Genomic DNA, 23,847 nt, shown 5'->3' on the forward strand with positions numbered 1-23,847 from the left:
AGACTGTGGAGAGCTTCCACTGTAATAATTTTTTATTGAGCACCTACTATTTACATTCAGCTAAACCCTTTTCACAGATTAACTAATTGTCACATAACTGTATGTGTAGGTTATACGATTAGTATCCCCCATTTTACTGATAAGGAAACTGAGGCTCAGAGGTTTAGTTAATTGAAAAAAAATTATGTAGTGATGAGGTTGGTATTTGAACACAGGCAATCTAACTCCAGAACCTGTGACCCCAACCTCTACAAAAGACTGTCTAAGCCAATGAATTCAGACCTTAGTGATAAACATGAAATTATTTTAAGCGTTGGAGTGGCATAACTGAAGCAGTGCCTTAGAAAGATTAAGCTGGCAGTGGTGGATAGAATCTGGAAGCTGAAAGAATAGTTAGGGTATACTGCAGTGGTCCAGGGATGAAGTGATAAGGGTCTGAACTAATCTGAAAAAAAAAAATAGGAAAGGGATGAATAAGAGGGACTTAGGGATGGAACTACTAATAGCACCAGGCAATGGCTGGATATAGGATAAAGGGAAGAGGAGTCATCAGAACTCATTCCCATCCTTCTGGTTTCAGTGACTGAGGCAGCACTCATCCCTCTAAAATCCTTATGGAGTTCAAGAGGAAGAACTGCTTCAGGAGGGAGATAATAAATTGCTTTAGATTTGTTAGGTAGGAGGTGATGGTGGAATATTTATTTATTTATTTAGTCATTCATTTATTTATTTGGGCTGCGCTGGGTCTTAGTTTTATCGTGCGGGATCTTCGTTGCGCACACAGGTTCTTTTAGTTGCTGCATGCTGACGTCTTAGTTGCGGCATGCAGACTCTTAGTTGCGGCATGCATGCGGGATCTAGTTCCCTGACCAGTGATTGAACCTGGGCCCCCTGCATTGGGAGCATGGAGTCTTACCCGCTGGACCACAAGGGAGGTCCCTGACAGTGGGATATTACGTAGAAGTTATCTGCCAAGCATTTGGAGATATGTGAGTAGGAACTTGAACAGAGGTCAAGGCCATCTGTAAATACAGGCTTGGAACTCATCCAGAACTAAGCAAAGTTACAGGTATCTAGGATGTATCTGTTAAAGATTCTTGATTACAAGCAACAGAAACCAAATCTGGCTAGAAAAGAGTCCAGTGTGGACTTCTATTCAGAAGAGGCAGGGACCATGGTGGTTCTGGGGATCCAGATGGGAAGGATTCATAAACAATCTTATCAAGCTAGGATGAGTCAGCTCCAACTACTCTCCCCATTCCCTTCAAGTATTCAAAGTCCTGGGAGGGGATCCAGTGAGCTTGGTCATATGCCCACCCCTTGGCTAGAAGAAGTAAAGACACCTTGTCATCCATTCCCAACAGGGTGACATAAAGCAGAAGAAGTGATTCTCCAAAGGAAAACAGATCCGGCAATCAAAAGACAGGGAAGAGATGCTGGGTGGCCACAAACCAATCAATGGTCACTCCACTGGGAGAGAGTGTGTGAAGGAGAGGAGACAGCTGAGGGCAGACAATAATATAGCACCCACATACGGGAGGAGAAGGATTTGATGAGGGAAAGACAAAGGCTGGCTAAGGAATTGGAGAAGAGAGAAAACAGGCAAAGGAATTTCAAAAATGGGCAAAACACCAGAGTTATATGCTGCCAAGAGATCAAGGGTGATAAAGAATGATGAAAAACCACTGGGGTTGGCATGGGAAGTTATTAGTAACCTTTGAGAGAGGCGGGGGCGGGGTGGAGGAAGAGAGAGAGGGAGGAGACAGTGATGCAGGTAAGAAGCGAGGGCAGAGAGAGTATAAAAGAAAGGGAGGCGGGCTTCCCTGGTGGCGCAGTGGTTGAGAGTCCGCCTGCCGATGCGGGGGACACGGGTTCGTGCCCCAGTCCGGGAGGATCCCACATGCCGCGGAGCGGCTGGGCCCGTGAGCCATGGCCGCTGAGCCTGCGCGTCCAGAGCCTGTGCTCCGCAAAGGGAGAGGCCGCAGCAGTGAGAGGCCCGCGTACCGCCAAAAAAAAAAAAAATGGGAGGCGGCATCCTTGTTTGGTGGTAAAAGGAAGAAGAGAAGAAGAGCTAGGTCCTTGTTTGAAGGGGTCAGCATCACAGTGAGCCTCAGCACCTAGGGCTTCCCATCTTCTCTGGTCAAATATAAGTAGAAAATAACCCTCAGCCCAGCACTTACTGACGTCTTTTCTCTGAAGCCCTTGGTGAAAAGTAGCGACAAGAGTGGGAAAGTGTGAACTGATGCTCTGGTTGAGTCTGTTTCAGAAGTTACAGAAAGAGGAAACTGGAATTATTTGAAAGCCAACTTGAAAGGGAAATAAAAAGACAAAAAATACCTATTATAAGCTTAAAAAAAGAGTTCATACCAATGCAACAGTCCCAGAAACTAATTGTCTAAGTGAACTGTTATAACCAGTCTCCTTTCCCCTGGTTGAAACAACCTTATGAAACAGCATTTGCATCTATAAAGTTGTGTAACAAGTCGTCTTGTGGTGAAATGCATTTTAAATAGGGGTTAGATAGGAGAGGAGCAACTATTATTATCTTATTATAGAAACATCAGTAGCTCTTCCAGACAAAACACCATCACCCATTGGGAGCTAAGGATAGCTTTTACTTAAATACAAGGTCATACTGTTTGGGTGTATGAGGGAGCAGTGGGGGTGGGGTGGGGGGATTTTCATCTTCTTCCAAAGCACTCAAAGCTGGACCTCTTCCAAGAGAGGAAATGAGACTAAATAGATCATTTGTTTTATTCTGTTTGGGCATTTCTTGCGTTTCTCCCAACTGCGGCTTATGGACACAAAGCCAAACTCAGAGACTGGCTGGAGCTGGCTAAACTCCAGGTCACTTAAAAAAAAAAAAAATTAAGGAATAAACCATTTGAAGCTCTATCAGAGGATTAAGGCAAGCCACACAATTGAGGGACAAAATGAAATTCTGCTGTGAATGTGAAGTTGTACAAAAAGAAGCAGGTAGGAGCATTAAACGATTTGGATTTCTCAAACAAGACAGGAGGGAAACGCCAATTGAAAGCACACACCTATGACAAATCCATTTCAACAAGGGTCATACACCCTCTGGTGTCTGAACTGCCGCTTAGGGGCACCAAGTGAGGTAGGAACACAGCTTCTTTGGGGCAGCCCCTAATGATGGGGGTCAAAGTGCCTGGTCACTTGAATGTCGTGGAAAGCTTGGGAGATTGCTTCTGTACCCTCTTGCTGGCATCGGGAAGGCCGGTCAGCAGTCGCCGTGCACATTCTGTAACAAGCATAGTTGGTATTCCCAGCATAGCCCACTGGCAGAATGGGTCTTTGTCTTGAATCACTTCCCTCTGGGAGACACTCAGTGGCAGTCCCATCCAATGTCCAAGGAGAGAGAAAGGCCCATTAGTGGTTAGGCATAGTTTAGCACATTAGTTAACACTGCATCCTGTCTGATTTCAGAATTGACAAGTCATGTACAGTACTGCTCAAAATGTTCCTTCAACAGTACTGGGTAGGGCAGGGAAGTGAACAGTCAGAGGTAAGTCCCAAAGATTTCTGACTGTCTGTTACAGATGAAGAATCTGGACCCTCATTATGCTCTAACTGGGAAAATAAAACACTCTTCCCCTTTAAAAAAAGTTGGTTCCAATAAAACAAGAGACCAAAACCCTTTAACATAATCTTTGTTCATTTCTGGGCTTCCCTGGTGGCGCAGTGGTTAAGAATCCACCTGCCCATGCAGGGAACATGGGTTCGAGCCCTGGTCCGGGAAGATCCCACATGTCGCAGAGCAACTGAGTCCACGTGCTACAACTACTGAAGCCCATGTGCCCTAGAGCCCGTGCTCCACAACAAGAGAAGCCGCTGCAACGAGAAGGCCGTGCAAGGCAACGAAGAGTAGCCCCCGCTCTCCATAGCTAGAGAAAGCCTGAGCGCAGCAACAAAGACCCAATGCAGCCAAAAATAAATAAATAAAATAAATAAATTTATAAAAATAATATTTGTTCATTTCTTTCAAAATTTTAGAGTAACTTTACTAAAAATTTGAAATAGCAAATAATTACCCAAGGTGTTTGAGACATGAATCAATGTATACATGTTGATATACTGATTGTGATATTACACAGTAGTCTTGCAAAATGCTACCCTTGGGGCAAACGGGACAAAGCATACAAGGGACCTCTCTGTGTTATTTCCTACACCTGCATGTGAACCTACAATTATCTCAATAAAAATGTTCAATTTTAAAAAGTGATAAAGATAGAAGTGGATGCAGGGAATCGGGCAGGCTTTCATAACCTGGCTTCACCCACTTCTTGGTTCTATAATAGTTTGTTTCTCCACTAGTCCCCTGAATGACTCCCTTCCAGCTGAAAGACGCTGATCCTAGCTTCTCAAACACACCAAGCTCAATCCCACCTCTGGGCTTTCTCCTATAGCTTCTCCCATCCCCACCTCATTATTCCCAGCTCCAGCTTGCCTTCCCAGATGAGACCAAATGATAACACTGTCCCTGGAGCAGTCCTTACCATGTTAACAGTCACTTGGCACTTGTCCACAAATATTTCTTGAGCAAAGACTATAGGTGGAGTGTTGGCTCCAGGCACCAGGAACCAGGTGAGTTAGAAACCACATTCAACTGGTTTCTCTTCCTTCCTTTCTGGGAGCATACATTCTAATGAGGAAGTGTGGAAAAAACTAGTCAAGAAACAAGTTAAAAAAAAAAATCAAATCATGCTGAGGACCATGAAGAACGTCATGGGTTGGAGAAAGGCGGGTGACTTTAGCTCAAGTGACCAGGAAAGGGTTTCTAGAGAAGGTGACATTTGAGTTGTTGACCTGAAGTAAAAGGAAGCAGTCATCAGGAAGATGGTGGGGAGAAACAAAGCATTTCAGGCAGAGGCAACAACAGGAAAAAGGATTTTTATCCTGCCTGTAACTGAATATGAATACTGGGCATGAGTGTAAAGCAATGAAGTGGGTTTTCTTTTTGTGGACTGTGCTTCCTTTTAATTTTAGGGCCAAAACTCCCATAGCATGTTTCCCTATATGAGAGGCTGTGAATACCCTTCCAAGGTGCCAAGTTGCTCTAATGAGTAGATGCAAAGCTTAATTCAAGGCTGTGTCTTAGGACATTTACCATATTTCTTTCTCACAGTCGGGGCCGTGGGCCTGCTGGTGAGGGTTCTGCACTGTCTAAGGGCAACATAAATTATGCCATTAAAGTTGGGTACCTACAAAACTAAGCTGATGCAAAGGCGGGCCGCATGCGGGAGATCTGGGTCATACAGCTGGGAGCAGGACGGTAATTTGCCGCCGGCCTCTGGGGTCTGTGCTTCTCTGCGGCGCACGAGGTCCCATCGGCTGTAGTAACCGGCTGGGAAGGGCCGGATTCCCAGGTCTCTGCGGGGTACCTCACGCTGTCACCGCAACCAGGAATCCAGTTTTCTGGATCCCCTGGTCTGCCTTTTGCCTAAGGCGACCAGCTGCGGCTCCTCTGTTCGCGAGGCCGGGAGAAGTCGGCTCTGGGGCACCCGGCGAAGAGGTTCGAGGGGTGATCTGTCCCTCCCCGGTCGCGACCTGGCACCGTTATCCCCATCACCCGGACCGGTAGGCACGGTCCCGGGGCGTCCCCCTGTTTCTCCCGGGGAGGGGGGCAGCCCAGACGACCAGCCCTGCGTCCCAGGGACGCGCCGCGAGCCCTTGGGTCCCTCCCCCTCCCAAACCTCCCCTCCGCCTCCGAGCCCGGCGACCCACGTGCAGCTCAGGCCGGGCTGGTGCCGCAACTCGGGGTCGGCGCGTCTCCCGGCTCTTCTGGGCGCAGCCCCGGGACGGGGACCCGCGGGGGGCGGCCTCGGCGGGACGGCGGCGGGAGCGGGGGCGCCCCGGAGTGCGGGCGCGGGGACGCGGCGGCCGCTGGCACACAAAGGAGGCGGCGGGAAGGCGGGGCGGGGCGGGGCGGGGGCGGGGGCGGCAGGAAGGGGCGGGGGCCGCGCGCGCCGCGATAAAGCCCCCGCCGCCGGGGCCGGCCCGCTGGCTCAGTGGGGCTGCCGGGCTGCTCGGGTTGCGAGGCGTGTGCAGGCGTCGCCGCCTCTTTCCTCCGCTGCCCCTCCTCGCCGCCGCCGCCGCCGCCGCTCTTCCTCCTCCGACTCCCCCGCCCCACCGACACCCGGCTCCGGCTCGGGCCGCGCCGCGCTCCGCGGCCGCCACCTGGGGATCCCGAGCGAGGGGCGGTGAGTACGGGCTGCGCTCCCCGCGGCCGATCCCGGGCGCCCGGGGCGGGAGGGGCGCAGCAGGCGCTGCCCGCCGCGCCGGGGACGGTCCCGGGGCTCGGCGCGCCGCCGGCTCCGCGCGGCGATCTTGCGCCGGGCCGGGAGGCTGCGGGGCCAGCGGGGCCGGGGGCGCCGGTGTCGAGGAGGAGGAACTTTCTCAGCCTCCCCCGGCCAGGCTGCCTCGGTCAAAGCTGCGTGCGCGCCCCGCACCCGTGCCCGGCCCGCGGGGAGCCCGAATAGGACCCGGGCGGGGCACGGAGGGGCCGCGCCGGCGGGCCAGGTGTCCTCGCGGCCGGGAGTCCTGGGGCCAGCGTGTCTGCTGCTGCCGCCGGTCCAGCCTAGCGGGCGCCCGTGACCCTGAACCTGGGATACCCAGGTACTCGCGGGCGTCCCCTACCCCGTACTTTGCGTGTGCGCCGCCTGTTCGCGAAAGACAAACGGACTCCTACTTGTTACCGCTGCCTGAGCGGGCTGGGGGTAACCGGTGATTTGGGGGAGAGCCTTTAAATTGGCTTCTGGCAACCGATGTAAGCCCATGGAGCTGATCTTTGCCATTTTCATCGTCTGTAGAAATGGGAATTGCAATGCTGATCAGTGCCTACAGGTAAGGTGAAAATACTCAGAAATTCTGGGCGGAATTAGGTGTTTAATTTGCCTACAAACTGAGTGCGGAGGGAAGACTTCTATTACATAAGACAGCACTCCACCTTCAGGTATTATGGAAGATGCTATTGAAGGTTTTAGTGTTTTAATGAGCGAAAAATAGTCTTCGTGTGTGTCTCTCTTGAGAAATCTCGAATGCTGCTGTGTCTTGCTTTGACTACTTCGCAGGGAACGCTTTTATATTTATATTATTTATATTTAGCATCAACATAAAAAGCTGTTTGAAGGTTTGACTTCCTCTTTCAAGCCAGGAAGCAGTTTGCTCCTCTGAACTGTTCAGGAACAATTTACGTGATAATTTTATGCTTCGGAGATTTTATATCGGAAAGTTGAACACAGATAACTGGGGAAAAAATGTAAGCATTGCTAATTTGTATATCTAAAGCACACTTCAAAAATTGAAGATACTTTCAATGCTGACTGCATATCTAAATCAGTAATTATGTACTGTTTGCAGTATTTCAGCAAAAAATTTTCTTCAGCTGTGCAAATGAAGGTGTTAGCCTAAATCATCGAAGGCTTCTCTCAACCCCAAGTTTTGATACTTTCTTAAAATCATGTTCAAAAATATTGTACAGTGCAGGGCAATTACTGAAGGTCATCAAGATGTCGCCTATCTCTTATTCTTTAAAAAAAATGAATCTATGCAGAAAATTTCTGCCTCCCATGAATTCACATAGTAGTGTAATTTGAAAAGGACAGAAATGATTCAATCTCCAAAGGACAGTAATTTTCAGTTCCACATGAGTGATTAAATACTAGTCAGAGATTGTTTGAGGTGGCAGAGTGGGAAATGAGTGGTGACCTAGCCAGGTCCCAGCTACACTTCTCTGTGGCTGTTCTCTGCCAGCTAGTCACTCTCCCACAGCATGGGAGACTGGCCCATGGGCTTTCTCTCCTCCCCTAGTCCCACAGTCCATGTAGGGGATGCTTCCGATTCCTGCTTCCTTAACCATCTCGACTCCAGTGACCCCCAACCACTCCAGCTACTGGGTCCTCTACATCCAAATCTTGCCCTCACCCAGAGACGCTCAGCTTCTGAAATCAGCATCTCAGTGTCTCTGCACCACAGGCTCCTTCCTTCCAGGTTGCAAACTGGTACTCCCATGGCAACTCTTCTTGAACACAAGAGATCTGTTCCTTTCCCTCCTTCCAGTTTGGCAGGTGCCTTTCATGGTCCACTCTAATGAGAAAGTAGGGGTCACCAGTTTGAAGTCTCCCCACGTCCTACCCCATTTGCTTCCTACAGATTTTTCCAGATTTACCCACATCCAAGAAATCTTCTTAAGCATCTGTTGTGTCCAGGCACTTTGCTAGGCCCTGGTGTATGGTAAATGTAGCCGGTCGCTGTTCTCTTGGAACAGTCTTTCCTGTGGCAGCAAACAGACATAAAGAAACCTAACTATGCTCTAATAAAATAAGAATAAGGCAGAATAATAGAAGAGAAATCAAGTTGGGGCAGGGACTTAGAGAAGGTTAGAGAGAAGACTTTCCTGTGGCAGTGCCTCATGTCTCCCAGTGAACTCTTTTCTTTTTTAACAGTGTTTTTAAAATGCCATAACCTCCCTTGTCAATGCACCCCCAGCTCACCTACAGCCACCACCTGTCTCCCAGGCTTCTTAAATGAGTTAACACTTCCCCAGGCTTCCCTTTTTTCTTAACTCTCTGCAAGCTGGCCAGAGACTCCCCAAAGTAGGAGAAGACCCCACAACTCCTGCATGAGTGGTCCTGAGCATGTGTCCTAGACCTCTCTGCAGCATCGGATACGGATCTTTCCTCTTTTTCTGATGGATGCTTTTCTCCTTCCCTAGTTGCCACCTCCTCCTGGTTTGCCTTCTGCCACCCTGGCACCTCCACCACCTCCTGGGGTGACCCAGGGCTCTGTTCTTACCCCTCTTCAGCTTCATGCAGAATGTTTGGGATACCACATTCCCACAGCTTCCACTTTCACCAGTACGAAGTGAGTCCCAGATTGGTACCTGCAGCTAGTTACCTAAAGTCTATGCCCTTTAGGCAGAAAAACCCACAGTAAGTCGAAAACTGATTTTAGTTCTCATCACCCACTCCGTACCTGTTTCAGCCTTGACCAAAATTTATCCTTTTTTTTTTTTTTTTTTTTTTTTGCTGGTGACTCGGCTGTTTACCAAGGTGCTAAAGCAGGAACCTCCCTCCCAGGGACGCTGGGCTCCTCCAGCAACCGCCTGCCGCCCGCATCCAGTCACCGAGTCCTTCTCGTGCTGTGAAATCCCATAAACCTCTGCTCTAGTCACCATGGCCCTGCCCTGCTTTAGAGCCCAGAAGTGGCAAAATGGTGGCCAGTGTGCCAATTCCAGCTGGCAGATGTGTTGCTGGCTTGAACACAAGTATACAAAAATCGTGTGAATATTTGGAAATGTTACGATATCACTTGGATTTATAGCTCCTCTTAAAAACCAGGAGGCCTGGAACAGGAGGCCTACGTTCCCACGTGGCAGCGCTTGGCTGGCACGGAGCTTCCAGTGCCTGGCCATGCTGGAGGCTGCTTGCTTTCCGCTTCCTCTTGCACCCGTGGTCCCCATTTACAGCAGCTTCCTAGCTCCCGTGGGCTTCCAACCATAGGCTGGGGGACCGTCAACAGCCCAGGAATGCTGAGTGGCTGACTGCACCGTTTCCTGCCTGGTCTGTTGCACTAGCTTTGCACCCCTTTCAAACCATCATCCACATTGCTTCTGGGGCTACTTACCTCAGGGCCCTCAAATCCGAATCTGCTTGTGTCCCTCCTGATAAAAACTCAGTGCCTCCCTCTTGCCTTGGGGACAGACCCCGACTCTGAAGGAGTAGCTGTGTTGCGTCACAAGCTAGGTATCTTAGATAGAAAGGTGAGCTTTCTATTGACTTTTTAAGGTGATGTACCTGCATTTCTCAAAATGCTTTTGAACCTCTATAAGGAGGGTCGCTAATATGTAATTCCAGTGTTTTCTCACCCTTACTGAGATGCAGTCTCTGCTGTTTATAAACCGTTTCCAAAGGCCTCACCACCTTCCCACTGCCTCATAACCACTCTGGAAGGAGACGGGGCAGGGTTGATTCCACATCCCAAGGCACGGGCTGCCCCAGAAGACCTCAGCCCTTGGAACATGGCGGAGCCCATTTCACATGGTGCCCAGAGTCATACAGTATGTCCCCAAGGTCACTCAGCTGCCTTTGGGCAGTCCTGTCCCAGAAGTCCTCAGCCCTCAGCCAGGGAACTTTCCACAGTGCCCTGCCCTGCTCTCCTCCCTAGCAACTCCCCAGACTGCCGGCCATTTGTAATGACGGAGTCCAAGCTTTCTTCAACCCTTTCCCACCTCCCTGCCTTGTACCCTCCCGCAAACTTTGTTCTCTTGCAAAACTGAACTCCCTGCAGACTCCTCACACCATGGCGGTGCCCTTACTCCCCGCCTTGGCTCCTATGGGACCTCTGCCTGGAATTCTCTTTCTCCATCTTCTGCATTCATTGTCTGGCCAACTTCCCCTTTTTCAAGACTCATGTCTAGTATCACCTGTTCCAAAAAGTCTTTCCTGAAGACCAGTGTCTCCCAGTCCCCTGTGGCACACGTGTGGTGTGTGCACACACATGTACATCCTACCAAGTGGATGCCTCTCTGACGGCGGTTACTGTGTCATAGCAACATACTCTACCCACCAGATTCTTAGTGCCGTGAAGTCGTGCCTGTGTTCTGGTTTCATTCGTACCAGCAGTGGTGCGTGACCCAAAGGCATTTAATGGCTGTTGAACTAAACCATATTCATATTTTTCATAAGTTTGCTGCACACTTTATGAAAGAGAGCTTGTCTTTGGGGCTTAAAGAGGAGCTCTCCTCCCAGACCTCTACCCCTGGTGCCGGATACTTCTGCATTTAATATATATCTTCACATTAAAAAAAAAAATCTTTGATCAACCATGTCTTCTAAAAGACAGAACATTACCTAGAAAAAAGCAGAAGTCTAACACAGAAGTGCTTCTGTGTCTGTGTTCACTTCAGTTACCCTCATCCGAACGCTCTTTGGCTTCATTCTGTCTTCCTTGAAGTCCACTGGCTGTACTTTGTATTTCACAGTTTATACAAGGTAGGAGAATAGCTTCTGGTTTATTTGCATTAACCTTCTCGGTGAGGGTGATACATGCCCTCTTGCTGACCCTTGTTTTTCGTTTTGTTTTGTTTTTCAATTTTTACCAGGGCAGTTTTTTGGCTGTCTTAAGCCGGGTTTGGTAGAAAGAGCCCTGGGTTGGGAGAGGGTCTGGGCTATGCCACAAACGATTTACATAGTTGACTGTCTAGAACTTAATTTCCTTGCCTATACAATGGGTGTGTTGAAATAGTGATCTCAAAGCTGCCTTATTTAAAGAAACAATTTAACTTCTTGGCTAATTTTCCTTTCTGACCCAGCTTTCTCATAAATATCAGGCCTAGGGGAAATTTTTTCTTAAATGCATTGTTTTATGTTTATCTACATGAAATTCTTCTCTTTCATTTTCCTTCTCTTTTAAACCTAAGAAATATATATTCAGTTTGGTTCTTCAGGACTTAGAAATAGCACTGAGGCCCAACATGAAGATTTATTTAGTTTGTATTCCCACTTGGAGGCATTTATAAAAATGTTAAATAGATTGGGTCCCATATACTTGGATCTTCTTTGCAAACCACTGTTTCCAACCATAAATGTGCCCGTCTTCTCTTTCCAAAACCATCTTTCCTCATGAGTAGATGGCACGCCTGATCTAAAAATCAATATTGGGTTTTAAAAAAATACCCTTAGGTATGAAATGGAGTAAAATGCAATAAACTACATCTTTAGGTTATTTCTTTTCTGTAAGTTCACAGTTTGTCTAAGAACACTGAAAGACTAGGCCAATTTTATTTCTCTTTTGAGAAATGCTACCTTTCACCCAATGGGACAAGTCAATTTACACAGTAAATGATTCTCCCCTTATTCTGCTGTTAGATTTCTAGGTCTGGATGGAAGCCCAGCCCAGAGAAGTTGGCGTTCCTTCTGCGACTCTTTTTGTGCATGGGGATGGCCACGGAGCCTAAGCAATCCTCTATTTGTAATTCCATTCATGCATCTGGACAAACATTTCATCTCCACTTCACCCTTGAATTCCTTCAAAGGTTGGGGTGGACACCCTAATCCAAGATCAGATGAGGAATACCCCATGCTCCTGCTTCAGTCTGACCTCAGACTTTGCCCTTTGTCTCAGAAGATAATTGGAGAATTGGAATCCACTGTGCCTTTCTATTTTTATCAGTTAATTCTTGGGAGAAAGATAATGTGGAGGGGTCTTAATATAAAACAGAAAAACTCTGATGAAAAGGCGGAAAGGATTTCTTCTAGTGACTGCAAATCTTGGTGAATGTACTTTGTTTCGTTTTTGTGATGCCTTCCCGCACCTTGCAGCAGCGAGAAGTCCGGTAACCTGGGGAATTTCTAAGAACATACTAAAAACAGCATCAGTACTTTCTCCCCCTTCCCTTCCCCGCTCCATTTAGTGCCAACTAATACAGCTATAGAAAAATTAACTACTTGTTTTGGGCCTAAGTTTTTATGGACCAAACCTTGAAAGTGGGTGTGGGTATGCGGGAGAGTTTAACCCCAAATACGAAGCCCACTGGAAAACGTACGTGGTGACTGCAAATGAAAATAGATTTTTCTTTCTTTCTTTTGAGAAAATGCTATATAGATAATGGCAGTGTTCGCATCCTCTACTAAAGAGGTTTTTTCTTTTTTTAACTGGGGAATCCACTTAGGAAGAAATTATTTTTATTGAGGATTTGGTCATTGATTGGATTATATGAGCTTTAACTACCGTCTTATCTTTTGGTTATAAGGGCAGAAACCCCAATCAAAATAACTGACTCAGAAACACGGAGAGCATGGGGGGAACTACTGGCTTATGCTGCCGCGCCCGAGCCATGGCGGAGGTGCTTTGGCCTTGGAGGTGACTGGAACTAGAGACTCAGGGCCTTGGGCCTCTTTTCTCTCCCTCCATGTCTCTTGTCTCCGGACCATGACATGACTGCAGGCACCTTCAGGCTTATCTCCCTACAGCCTTAGGATCAAAGAGGAAAGATGAGCTTTCTGTCAGTTCCAGTGGGAAAAATCGTATGGAGGTGCTCTGATTGGCTCAGGTTGGGTCATGTGTCTTTCCCTGGACCAATGGCTGTGGTCAGGGGAATGGGATGCTATGACTGGCCAGATTCGGAGTCACAGGTTCAAGCCTGCAGTCAGGGGAGGAGGGAGTACTGAGAGGGTGTGCTGGACAGGCAAGTTAGCTCAACTGTCATTAGTATTTGTTTGCAGTTGACAGAGGCACTGTGCTATCTCCTCCAGCCTCATGTTTGCTTGTTGGACAGATACTAATATTCCCACTCGGACAGTTGTGAAGAAGAATGTGGAGCTGCCCAGGTGTCCATGGTTATTCATACAACCTGTACGTGTCAATGCCAGAGCCTGCACCCAGGTCTGTAAATGTGTGCGCTGTGAGCTGGTACCAGATTTACGACTCGTCAATATTTATAACCTCTCGAAAGGAAATTCCTGTCAAACAACGGGCCTCCTTTCAAGAGACCAGCTTCTCACTTTGCTGTATGATCTGCTTCAGTAAGACAACCAAAACAGAGATGGAAACAGACTAATATTTTTGTGTTATGATTGAAGTAATGTTTTTATGCCTTTTGGCCCCTGGGCCCAGTTGTTCCTTAGATATTTGTTTTTTTCCTGGGACTCAGATGCTAAAATTAGTACTGACCTTTGGATTGAAAAGGTAGAGTACATATACCCAGAGTCCAGGGGAATAACTTAGGCTGAGCTGGATAAAACTCAACCGAAGAACAAGTGTGACATGATTTTTAAAAGATGTCTAATTGAACTCCACAAATGTGTGGAGACTTAGCATAAAACATGGAGGTTTAACTTTTCTTTTTATTGTTTTTTTAATTTTTTAATTTGTTATTTTTTGCGGTATGCGAGCCTCTCTCTGTTGTGGCCTCTCCCGTTGCGGAGCACAGGCTCCGGACGCGCAGGCTCAGCGGCCATGGCTCATGGGCCCAGCCGCTCCGCGGCATGTGGGATCCTCCCAGACCGGGGCACGAACTCATGTCCCCTGCATCGGCAGGCGGACTCTCAACCACTGCACCACTAGGGAAGCCCCTATAGTTTTTTCTACATTTAACTTTATTTCAAAGTTTGTCACATCAAATGGTACGTGCTCTCTTCCTCTCCCTCTTCCTTAGTCTAGTGTAGTAATTAAGAGTATGGAGGATGTAGAGACCGACGGGCTTTGGCCTGAATCTAGATTATATCGGTTACTAGTTGGAGGCCAGAAGGCCATAGCCAATTGCCTAGACTTCTCCAAGCCTCAGTTTCATCATCTGTGAGTTGGGCATGAAGGTAACCACATCTTAAGTGTTGTGAGGGTGCCGTGGAGAGTATGCTTTAGGTGCTGAGCACAGGGTCTAGAATGGAGCTGACTTCCAGGGCACGAGGTGGCAGTGGGGTTCCAGGCAAACATTTAACTCCTCTGGGACTGGTGTTTTCATTGCGCCTTTGACCTGAAGAATGAGCGGCTTGCTCTCTGTGTTTGCATACCTAGTTGCCAGACCCCTTTTCTGTAAAACTCTCAGTGGGTAGCACTCCCAGGGATCAGCTTGTCATCTGTCCTTTCCACAGGCTTCCAGCTCCTCCAGTACTGGCCATGGAGCAAAGGATGGCTGATGCCAGAAGTAAAGTCCCTTTTACTCCACCTTATGAGGAAATGTAAGCAGCAGTGTTACCAGAAGTTGCTTCTAGAGGCACATTGCAGGCTAGCCCTGTCAGGCTGGGCGCTGTGTTTGTTTGTTTTGTTTTTTTGTTAGTTATGAAGAATGAATTAATTGTGCAGTAGGAAAAATAATCTATTTAGGTTTTTGCAGATGTAGCATCCAGAGTCTTCTCTTTTTGTTCTCATTTTTCCGATTGAGAAAAAGTCATTCTACTGTATCCAGTGATGTCCATATACCTAGAAATAACCATTTTAACCACACACTGAATGTATTTAAAACACATTTAATTATTCCTTCAATATACAAAAGAGTTCTATGAATGTTGGATTAACCACTGCCAACATCGTTAGATAGGAAATGTATTTTCTGCTGCCATTAGTATGATTTTTTTAGGCTTTTACTGGCAGATATCCATATGGGGCTTTATACAGCACTCAGTGTATGCCCACACGTGAATTATTGCTCAGACAATGGGATGGGAGATGCCAGGGAGATTCTATGTGATGGCTTAATTATAAAAAGAGTTTTCTTTCTAAAGGTGTGGATTTTCTTTTTGTAATTAATTTACTTGATTGACTCATATCATCTCTTGCCAAACCTGTGTTCATTTCTAGCAACTTGGAGGATCGGCCAGAGATGCCCAAGTATCCGTAGTGAACCTGTTCTTGCGCAGCAGGGTGGTAAATCATGACTGTCAAAGTGCTAATCATACTAATGTGAATGAATTCAGCAATTACTGAAAACAGAGTTGTTCCATGCCTGTGTATCACTTATTGGTGTCAAATTTCTTTGAGAACAATATATTTTTTATGTATACAATGGCAAAAACGTGCTTTTCTCTTACTCTCTACCGTGTGTTCTAGTTATGTGTGTGTCTTATCCACCCCACTAGGAAACCACCAGGACTTTGTGGTCTCTCTTACTCCTCTGGGCTCCTTTCACAGTACCTGACACAGAGGAGCCCAAAAGACGCTTGAAAGGGGAGAATGAAGCACAAGCTCATTGGATCATCAAGGTGTCAAGGGCTGTGAGGCACATTTTATACATGATCTTGTTGAATCTAAACAGCCCTTGTAAGGTAGAAATTAGTCCTAGTATACAGGTGAGAAAACTGAGATTCAGGTGTGTGGAGTGCCCTGCTGAGATTCCCACCCATGGGGATGTTCTCTCCAGGGCTGGGTGTCTTGCAGAGGAGAGTTTTGATTCTGAAACATTTTTTTCAGGGAATGACTGAGGCCAAACAGTGGTGATGGAGCAGCAGTGCAGGGAACCACAGACCATTGCTGGATGGAGAATGACTTGGGGAGTCAGATGGACCTGGGTTTAAATGACTATTCTATGCTTAGTAGTTTTGTGTCTGCAAAATACTACCCGCCCCCAGTGTGCTCCATTTCCAAAGCTAGAGAATGGAGGTGTTGAGGATGCAGCTTCCTTGCGGAGAGAGATAGTATTGTTCCTGTCTTACACACAGGGAAATAGGAAGTATCATGAATTAAGTCACTTGACAAGCCTGAGGTCATTCTGTAGATGAGGAACTCGGAGGCTCCATGAGGGTCAGGAACATGGGCAAGTGATGGACTGTGTCCAGGTCTCAATTTCCTCCCATGTGAATTGAGGGCTTTGATGCCTGGCTTGCCAGGAGCCCAAGAGCGTCAGCCATGCTGATGCGAAAGCCCTTTACACATAGGAGTTTCTGAAATGTCAGTCACTGGGTCAGGGCTGTGACTTAGGTCACTTGGCAAGGTCAGGGCTGTGGCCGACTGAGGATTCACCTCTCTGTTCCTATCACTTGTCACCTCTCCAGACGCAAGTCTAGGTACAGTTTGGCAACAGACCGCCATGACCTGTCACTCACCCCTGGTTAGCCCCCAGAGTACCCCCACTGATCTGGGGACTGTTACCACTCATTCCTTAGGGCCACTGGCTGGTTCATGTCTCCCTTTCTCTTTGTTGTTCACACCCATGTTCTCAAAGAGGATTATTCCCCGAGAGAAAAAGGGTTTCCCAACGCTTACTCTTGATGAATCTGCCCCACACAGGACTTCAAAGGAGCACGAGGTGGCAGATCTGGTGTATTTGGGTGGCATGCAGTGTGAGAGCTACTTTTTGAGCGCTTACTCGGTGATAGGTGCTCTGCGAGACAAGAAGTAGCCACAAAATAGGTTGACCTTTGAGGATCTTCTCTATGTAGGTAGAAAAGGCATATCCATGAGACTTCAGCAATTGAAGATAGTCTAGAACAGCGGTACACCATAGTGGGGTGGCAGCAGGGGCATTCGGGGGAAGCACTGTCTGTAGAGGATTTAAATGTAATAGTGAAGTTACCTCAGGCTTGGTTTGCTTTTTATTATCACTGTGTGCCATGGTGATAAACTATTTCTCCCCTGGACCAGACCATCACCCTGCCCCTCACTGCTGTTCTGGGTCACTTATCCACTGCTGTGTAATGAGTGCCATGGATGAGATGCTCAGGATGTCCCACTGGACTGGTCGGTGTGTGCTGAGTTGTTGGTGTGAAGGGACTCTAGGAGCGCTGTGTGTGGCCCTGGTGACCGGAGCGGCCACTGGTGCCAGCCCAAAGCCACGGCCGTGCACTGCCTCCCTAAATCCACTTGGCAGCCCTGAAAGGCTGGAGGCCCGAGGTCGTTCTATGGATGAGGGACCCGGAGCCTCCGTGAGGGTCAGGAATGCAGGCAAGTGATGGACGGTGTCCAGTTCTCGATTTCCTCCCACGTGAAATGAGGGCTGTGATGCCCACTTTCTAGGAGCCTGGGAAGCTCAGCCGTGCTGATGCTAAAGCCCTTTACACATAGGAGTTTCTTAAATGTCAGTCGCTACTAATCACGTGTGTTCGTGTTCGCACGCAGGGGTGTGTGTGTGTGTGCGTGTGTGTGTGTGTGTGTGTAGAGGTAAGTCTGTGCACAATGTGAAGCGTTGGCTCATAGCTAATAAGCACAAATGTCCAGAGAGCCCTCGGGGGTAATGCAGTCCTTTCTTTTTCTTTCATGTTACTCTCCATGAAAACCGTTTTGATCTAAATTGTGTAGAATTGCTATTTACTGATTTGTATCAATAATAATGAATTGGCCGGTTAGTCTCTCATGTGGTCTCTATGACTAAAGATGTGGACATAACTTCTCCATGGGGGAGAAATCAGATCTCATAAAAAATATGACAGTTTTAGTGCACAGCTTTGGAAAGTGTGAAACATTACTTGCATGGAATTTCTACTTCCATTAAATACTCAAGACTACAAGACACGGAGTGTCCAGAGCTGCAGTAAGGCCCGCTCTCTTCCGAGTCAGGCACGCACACTGAATTGGTGCCTGAGAGATGCCTTAATGAGTCACTGAAAAGCACTAAAATGGTGGAGTTTTGTCTGTGAAAATGAGAGTGTCCTAGTTTAAAAACCGTGTACATGAATATGAAGTGAAAAATTTATCTGAAATTGTCCCTCAGAGAAAAAGAGATTTGCTCTATATTAGGGTCCTTACAAAATCTTCCATTTTACAAAGATCCTGGTATGTTTTTGGTCAGCGTTCACCAAAAGCACTGGATGGACGAGACTCATGAGAACACGTGGGGAAGGCGTATTAGCCTGAAATCCCCTGTATCAATTCTTACTGTGAATGCTTTTAGCGACTGCATGATGAAAAAGGGTTTTTTAAAAAAAGGCAGAGAAGATGGCAGAAGAATAAGTGGAGATCACCTTCCTCCCCACAAATACATCAGAAATACATCTACACGTGGAACTGCTCCTATAGAACACCTACTGAACGCTGGCAGAAGATCTCAGACCTCCCAAAAGGCAAGAAACTCCCTACGTACCTGGGTAGGGCAAAAGAAAAAAGAATAAACAGAGAAAAGAATACGGACGGGTCCTGCGCCAGTGGGAGGGAGCTGTGAAGGAGGAAAGGTTTACACACACTAGGAAGCCCTTTCGCGGGCGGAGAGGGAAAGCTTCGGGGCCGCGGAGGAGAGCGCAGCCACAGGGGTGCGGAGGGCAAGGCGGAGAGATTCCCGCACGGAGGATCGGTGCCGACCGGCACTCACCAGCCCGAGAGGCTTGTGTGCTCACCCGCCAGGGCGGGCAGGGCTGGGAGCTGAGGCTCGGGCTCGGGGCGGAGCACAGGGAGAGGACTGGGGTTGGCGGCGTGAACACAGCCTGAAGGGGTTAGTGCGCCACGGCTAGCCGGGAAGGAGTCTGGGAAAACTCTGGAGGTGCCGAAGAGGCAAGAAACATTTTCTTGCCTCTTTGTTTCTTGGTGCGCGAGGGGAGGGGATTCAGACCGCCGCTTAAAGGAGCTCCAGAGATGGACGCGACCCACGACCATCAGCGCAGACCCCAGACACGGGCATGAGACGCTAAGGCTGCTGCTGCTGCCACCAAGAAGCCTGTGTGCGAGCACAGGTCACTATCCACACCCCTCTACTGGGGAGCCTGTGCAGCCCGCCACTGCCAGGGTCCCAGGATCCAGGGACAACTTCCCCGGGAGAACGCACAGCGCGCCTCAGGCTGGTGCAACGTCACGCCGGCCTCTGCCGCCGTAGGCTCGCCCCGCACTCCGTGCCCCTCCCTCCCCCCGGCCTGAGTGAACCAGAGCCCCCGAAGCAGCTGCTCCTTTAACCCCGTCCTGTCTGAGCGAAGAACAGACGCCCTCAGGCAACCTACACGCAGATGCGGGGCCAAATCCAAAGCTGAGCCCCTGGGAGCTGTGAGAACAAAGAAGAGAAAGGGAAATCTCTCCCAGCAGCCTCGGAAGCAGCGGATTAAATCTCCACAATCAACTTGATGTACCCTGCATCTGTGGAATACCTGAATAGACAACAAATCATTCCAAATTGAGGAGGTGGACTTTGGGAGCAACTATATATATATTTTTCCCTTTTTCTCTTTTTGTGAGTGTGTATGTGTATGCTTCTGTGTGTGATTTTGTCTGTATAGCTTTGCTTTTACCATTTGTCCTAGGGTTCTGTCTGTCCGTTATTTTTGTTTGTTTGTTTTGTTTTGTTTTGGTATAGTTTTTAGCGCTTGTTATTGGTGGATTTGTCTTTTGGTTTGGTTGCTCTCTTCCTTTCCTTTTTTTAAATTACTTTTTAAATTTTTAACAATTTTTTTTTTACTTTAATAACTTTATTTTATTTTATTTTTTCTTTCTTTCTTTCTTTTTTTTCTCCCTTTTATTCTGAGCCGTGTGGATGACAGGGTCTTGGTGTTCTTACTGGACATCAGGCCTCTACCTCTGAGGTGGAAGAGCCTAGTTCAGTACATTGGTCGACCACAGACCTCCCAGCTCCATGTAATATGAAATGGTGTAAATCTCCCAGAGATCTCCATCTCAACGCCAAGACCCAGCTCCACTCAGCTACCAGCAAGCTACAGTGCTGGACACCCTATGCCAAACAACTAGGAAGACAGGAACACAACCCCACCCATTAGCAGAGAGGCTGCCTAAAATCATAATAAGGCCACAGACACCCGAAAACACACCACCAGACGTGGACCTGCCCACCAGAAAGACAAGATCCAGCCTCATCCACCAGAACACAGGCACTAGTACCCTCCACCAGGAAGCCTACACAACCCACTAAACCAACCTTAGCCACTGGGGGCAGACACCAAAAACAACGGGAACTACGAATCTGCAGCCTGCAAAAAGGAGACCCCAAGCACAGTGAGATATGCAAAATGAGAAGACAGAAAAATACACAGCAGATGAAGGAGCAAGATAAAAAGCCACCAGACCTAACAAATGAAGAGGAAATAGGCAGTCTACCTGAAAAAGATTTCAGAATAATGATAGTAAAGATGATCCAAAATCTTGGAAATAGAATGGAGAAAATACAAGAAACATTAAACTAGGATCTAGAAGAACTAAAGAGCAAAGAAACAATGATGAACAACACAATAAATGAAATTAAAAATTCTCTAGAAGGAATCAATAGCAGAATAACGGAGGGAGAAGAACAGATAAGTGACCTGGAAGATAAAATAATGGAAATAACTACCGTAGAGCAGAATAAAGAAAAAAGAATGAAAAGAATTGAGGACAGTCTCAGAAACCTCTGGGACAATATTAAACGCACCAACCTTAGAATTATAGGGGTCCCAGAAGCAGAAGAGAAAAAAAAAGGGACTGAGAAAATATTAGAAGATATTATAGTTGAAAACTTCCCTAATATGGGAAAGGAAATAGTTAATCAAGTCCAGGAAGTGCAGAGAGCCCCATACAGGATAAATCCAAGGAGAAACACGCCAAGGCACATATTAATCAAACTATCAAAAATTAAATACAAAGAAAAAATATTAAAAGCAGCAAGGGAGAAGTAACATACAACAGAATCCCCATTAGGTTAACAGCTGATCTTTCAGCAGAAACTCTGCAAGCCAGAAGGGAGTGGCAAGACATATTTGAAGTGATGAAAGGGAAAAACCTACAACCAAGATTACTCTACGCAGCAAGGATCTCATTCAGATTCGATAGACAAATTAAAACCTTTACAGACAAGCAAAAGCTAAGAGAATTCAGCACCACCAAACCAGTTTTACAACAAATGCTAAAGGAACTTCTCTAGGCAGGAAACACAAGAAAAGGAAAAGACCTATGATAACAAACCCAAAACAATTAAGAAAATGGTACTTTGAACATACACATTGATAATTACCTTAAATGTAAATGGATTAAATGCTGCAACCAAAAGACATAGACTGGCTGAATGGATACAAAAACAAAACCCGTATATATGCTATCTACAAGAGACCCACTGCAGACCTAGGGACACATACAGACTGAAAATGAGTGGATGGAAAAAGATATTCCATGCAAATGGAAATCAAAAGAACGCTGGAGGGCTTCCCTGGTGGCGCAGTGGTTGAGAGTCCACCTGCCAATGCAGGGGACATGGGTTCGTGCCCTGGTCCAGGAAGATCCCACATGCTGTGGAGCAGCTAGGCCCATGAGCCATGGCTGCTGAGCCTGCGCATCTGGAGCCTGTGCTGCACAACGGGAGAGGCCACAAGAGTGAGAGGCCCGCGTACCTCAAAAAAAAAAAAAAAAAAAAAAGAAAGCTGGAGTAGCAATACTCATATCAGACAAAATAGACTTAAAAACAAAGACTATTACAGGAACCAAAGAAGGGCACCATATAATGATAAAGGGATCAAATCCAAGAAGAAGATATAACAATTATAAATATTTATGCACCCAACATAGGAGCACCTCAATACATATGGCAAATGGTAACAGCCATAAGAGGGGAAATCGACAGTAAAACAATCATACTAGGGGACTTTAACACCCCACTTTCACCAATGGACAGATCATCCAAAATGAAAATAAATAAGGAAACACAAGCTTTAAATGATACATTATACAAGATGGACTTAATTGATATTTATAGGACATTCCATCCAAAAACAACAGAATACACTTTCTTCTCAAGTGCTCATGGAACATTCTCCAGGATAGATCATATCTTGGATCACAAATCAAGCCTTAGTAAATTTAAGAAAATTGAAATTGTATCAAGTATCTTCTCTGACCATGACAGTATGACACTGGATATCAATTACAGGGAAAAAAAACTGTAAAAAATACAAACACATGGAGGCTAAACAGTACACTACTTAATAACCAAGAGATCACTGAAGAAATCAAAGAGAAAATCTAAAAATACCTAGAAACAAATGACAGTGAAAACACGATGACCCAAAACCTATGGAATGCAGCAAAAGCAGTTCTAAGAGGGAAGTTTATAGCAACACAATCCTACATTAAGAAACAAGAAACAGGCTTCCCTGGTGGCGCAGTGGTTGAGAGTCCGCCTGCCGTTGCAGGGGACACGGGTTTGCGCTCTGCAACGGGAGAGGCCACAACAGTGAGAGGCCTGCATACCCCCCCCCCCAAAAAAAGAAACAAGAAACATCTCAAACAACCTAACCTTACACCCAAAGCAATTAGAGAAAGAAGAACAAAAAAACCCCAAAGTTAGCAGAATGAAAGAAATCATAAAGATCAGATCAGAAATAAATGAAAAAGGAATGAAGGAAACAATAGCAAAGATCAATAAAACTAAAACCTGGTTTTTTGAGAAGATAAACAAAATTGATAAACCATTAGCCAGACTCATCAAGAAAAAAAGAGAGAAGACTCAAATCAGTAGAATTAGAAATGAAAAAGAAGTAACAACTGACACTGCAGAAATGCAAAGGATCATGAGAGATTACTACAAGCAACTATATGCCAATAAAATGGACAACCTGGAAGAAATGGACAAATTCTTAGAAAAGCACAACCTTCTGAGACTGAACCAGGAAGAAATAGAAAATATAAACAGACCAATCACAAGCACTGAAATGGAAACTGTGATTAAAAACCTTCCAACAAACAAAAGCCCAGGACCAGATGGCTTCACAGGAGAATTCTATCAAACATTTAGAACAGAGCTAACACCTATCCTTCTCAAACTCTTCCAAAATATAGCAGAGGACTGTAGCCTGTGCTATAGATGGGAGTGACTGTATGACTGAAATGCAGACTGCATGACTGAAACACTCCCAAACTCATTCTACGAGGCCACCATAACCCTGATACCAAAAAGAGACAAAGATGTCACAAAGAAAGAAAACTACAGGCCAATATCACTGATGAACATAGATACAAAAATCCTCAACAAAATACTAGCAAACAGAATCCAACAGCACATTAAAAGGATTATACACCATGATCAAGTGGGGTTTATTCCAGGAATGCAAGGATTCTTCAATATACGCAAATCAATCAATGTAATACAGCACATTAAAAAATTGAAGAGTAAAAACCATATGATCATCTCAATAGATGCAGAAAAAGCTTTTGACAAAATTCAACACCCATTTATGATAAAAACCCTCCAGAAAGTAGGCATAGAGGGAACTTACCTCAACATAATAAAGGCCATATATGACAAATCCACAGCCAACATCGTCCTCAGTGGTGAAAAACTGAAACCATTTCCACTTAGATCAGGAGCAACACAAGGTTGCCTGCTCTCGCCACTGTTATTCAACATAGTTTTGGAAGTTTTAGCCACAGCAATCAAAGAAGAAAAAGAAATAAAAGGAATCCAAATTGGAAAAGAAGTAAAGCTGTCACTGTTTGCAG

General features: G+C 46.5%; 1 protein-coding gene and 1 long non-coding RNA gene across 2 annotated transcripts in view; one reads left to right on the forward strand and one right to left on the reverse strand.

Annotated features, from left to right (window-relative positions):
* Positions 1-2,629: 2,629 nt before the first annotated feature.
* Positions 2,630-5,287, reverse strand: LOC309825242. Its single transcript, XR_014297012.1, has 3 exons — positions 5,227-5,287; positions 4,518-4,663; positions 2,630-3,335 (listed from the first exon to the last, which is right to left on the reverse strand). It is a non-coding gene; the product is annotated as an uncharacterized lncRNA (long non-coding RNA).
* A 679-nt stretch (positions 5,288-5,966) lies between these two features.
* The window catches only part of SERPINE2 (serpin family E member 2), a 73,078-nt gene continuing 55,197 nt past the window's right edge, over positions 5,967-23,847 (forward strand). Inside the window, exon 1 of the mRNA XM_082658988.1 lies at positions 5,967-6,221. The gene's annotated coding sequence lies outside the window, so the exon portion shown is untranslated. The remainder of the gene's footprint in view (positions 6,222-23,847) is intronic.

The sequence above is a fragment of the Grampus griseus genome (genome assembly GCF_964374135.1).
Source record: "Grampus griseus genome assembly, chromosome: 7".
NCBI classification, from domain to species: Eukaryota; Metazoa; Chordata; class Mammalia; order Artiodactyla; family Delphinidae; genus Grampus; species Grampus griseus.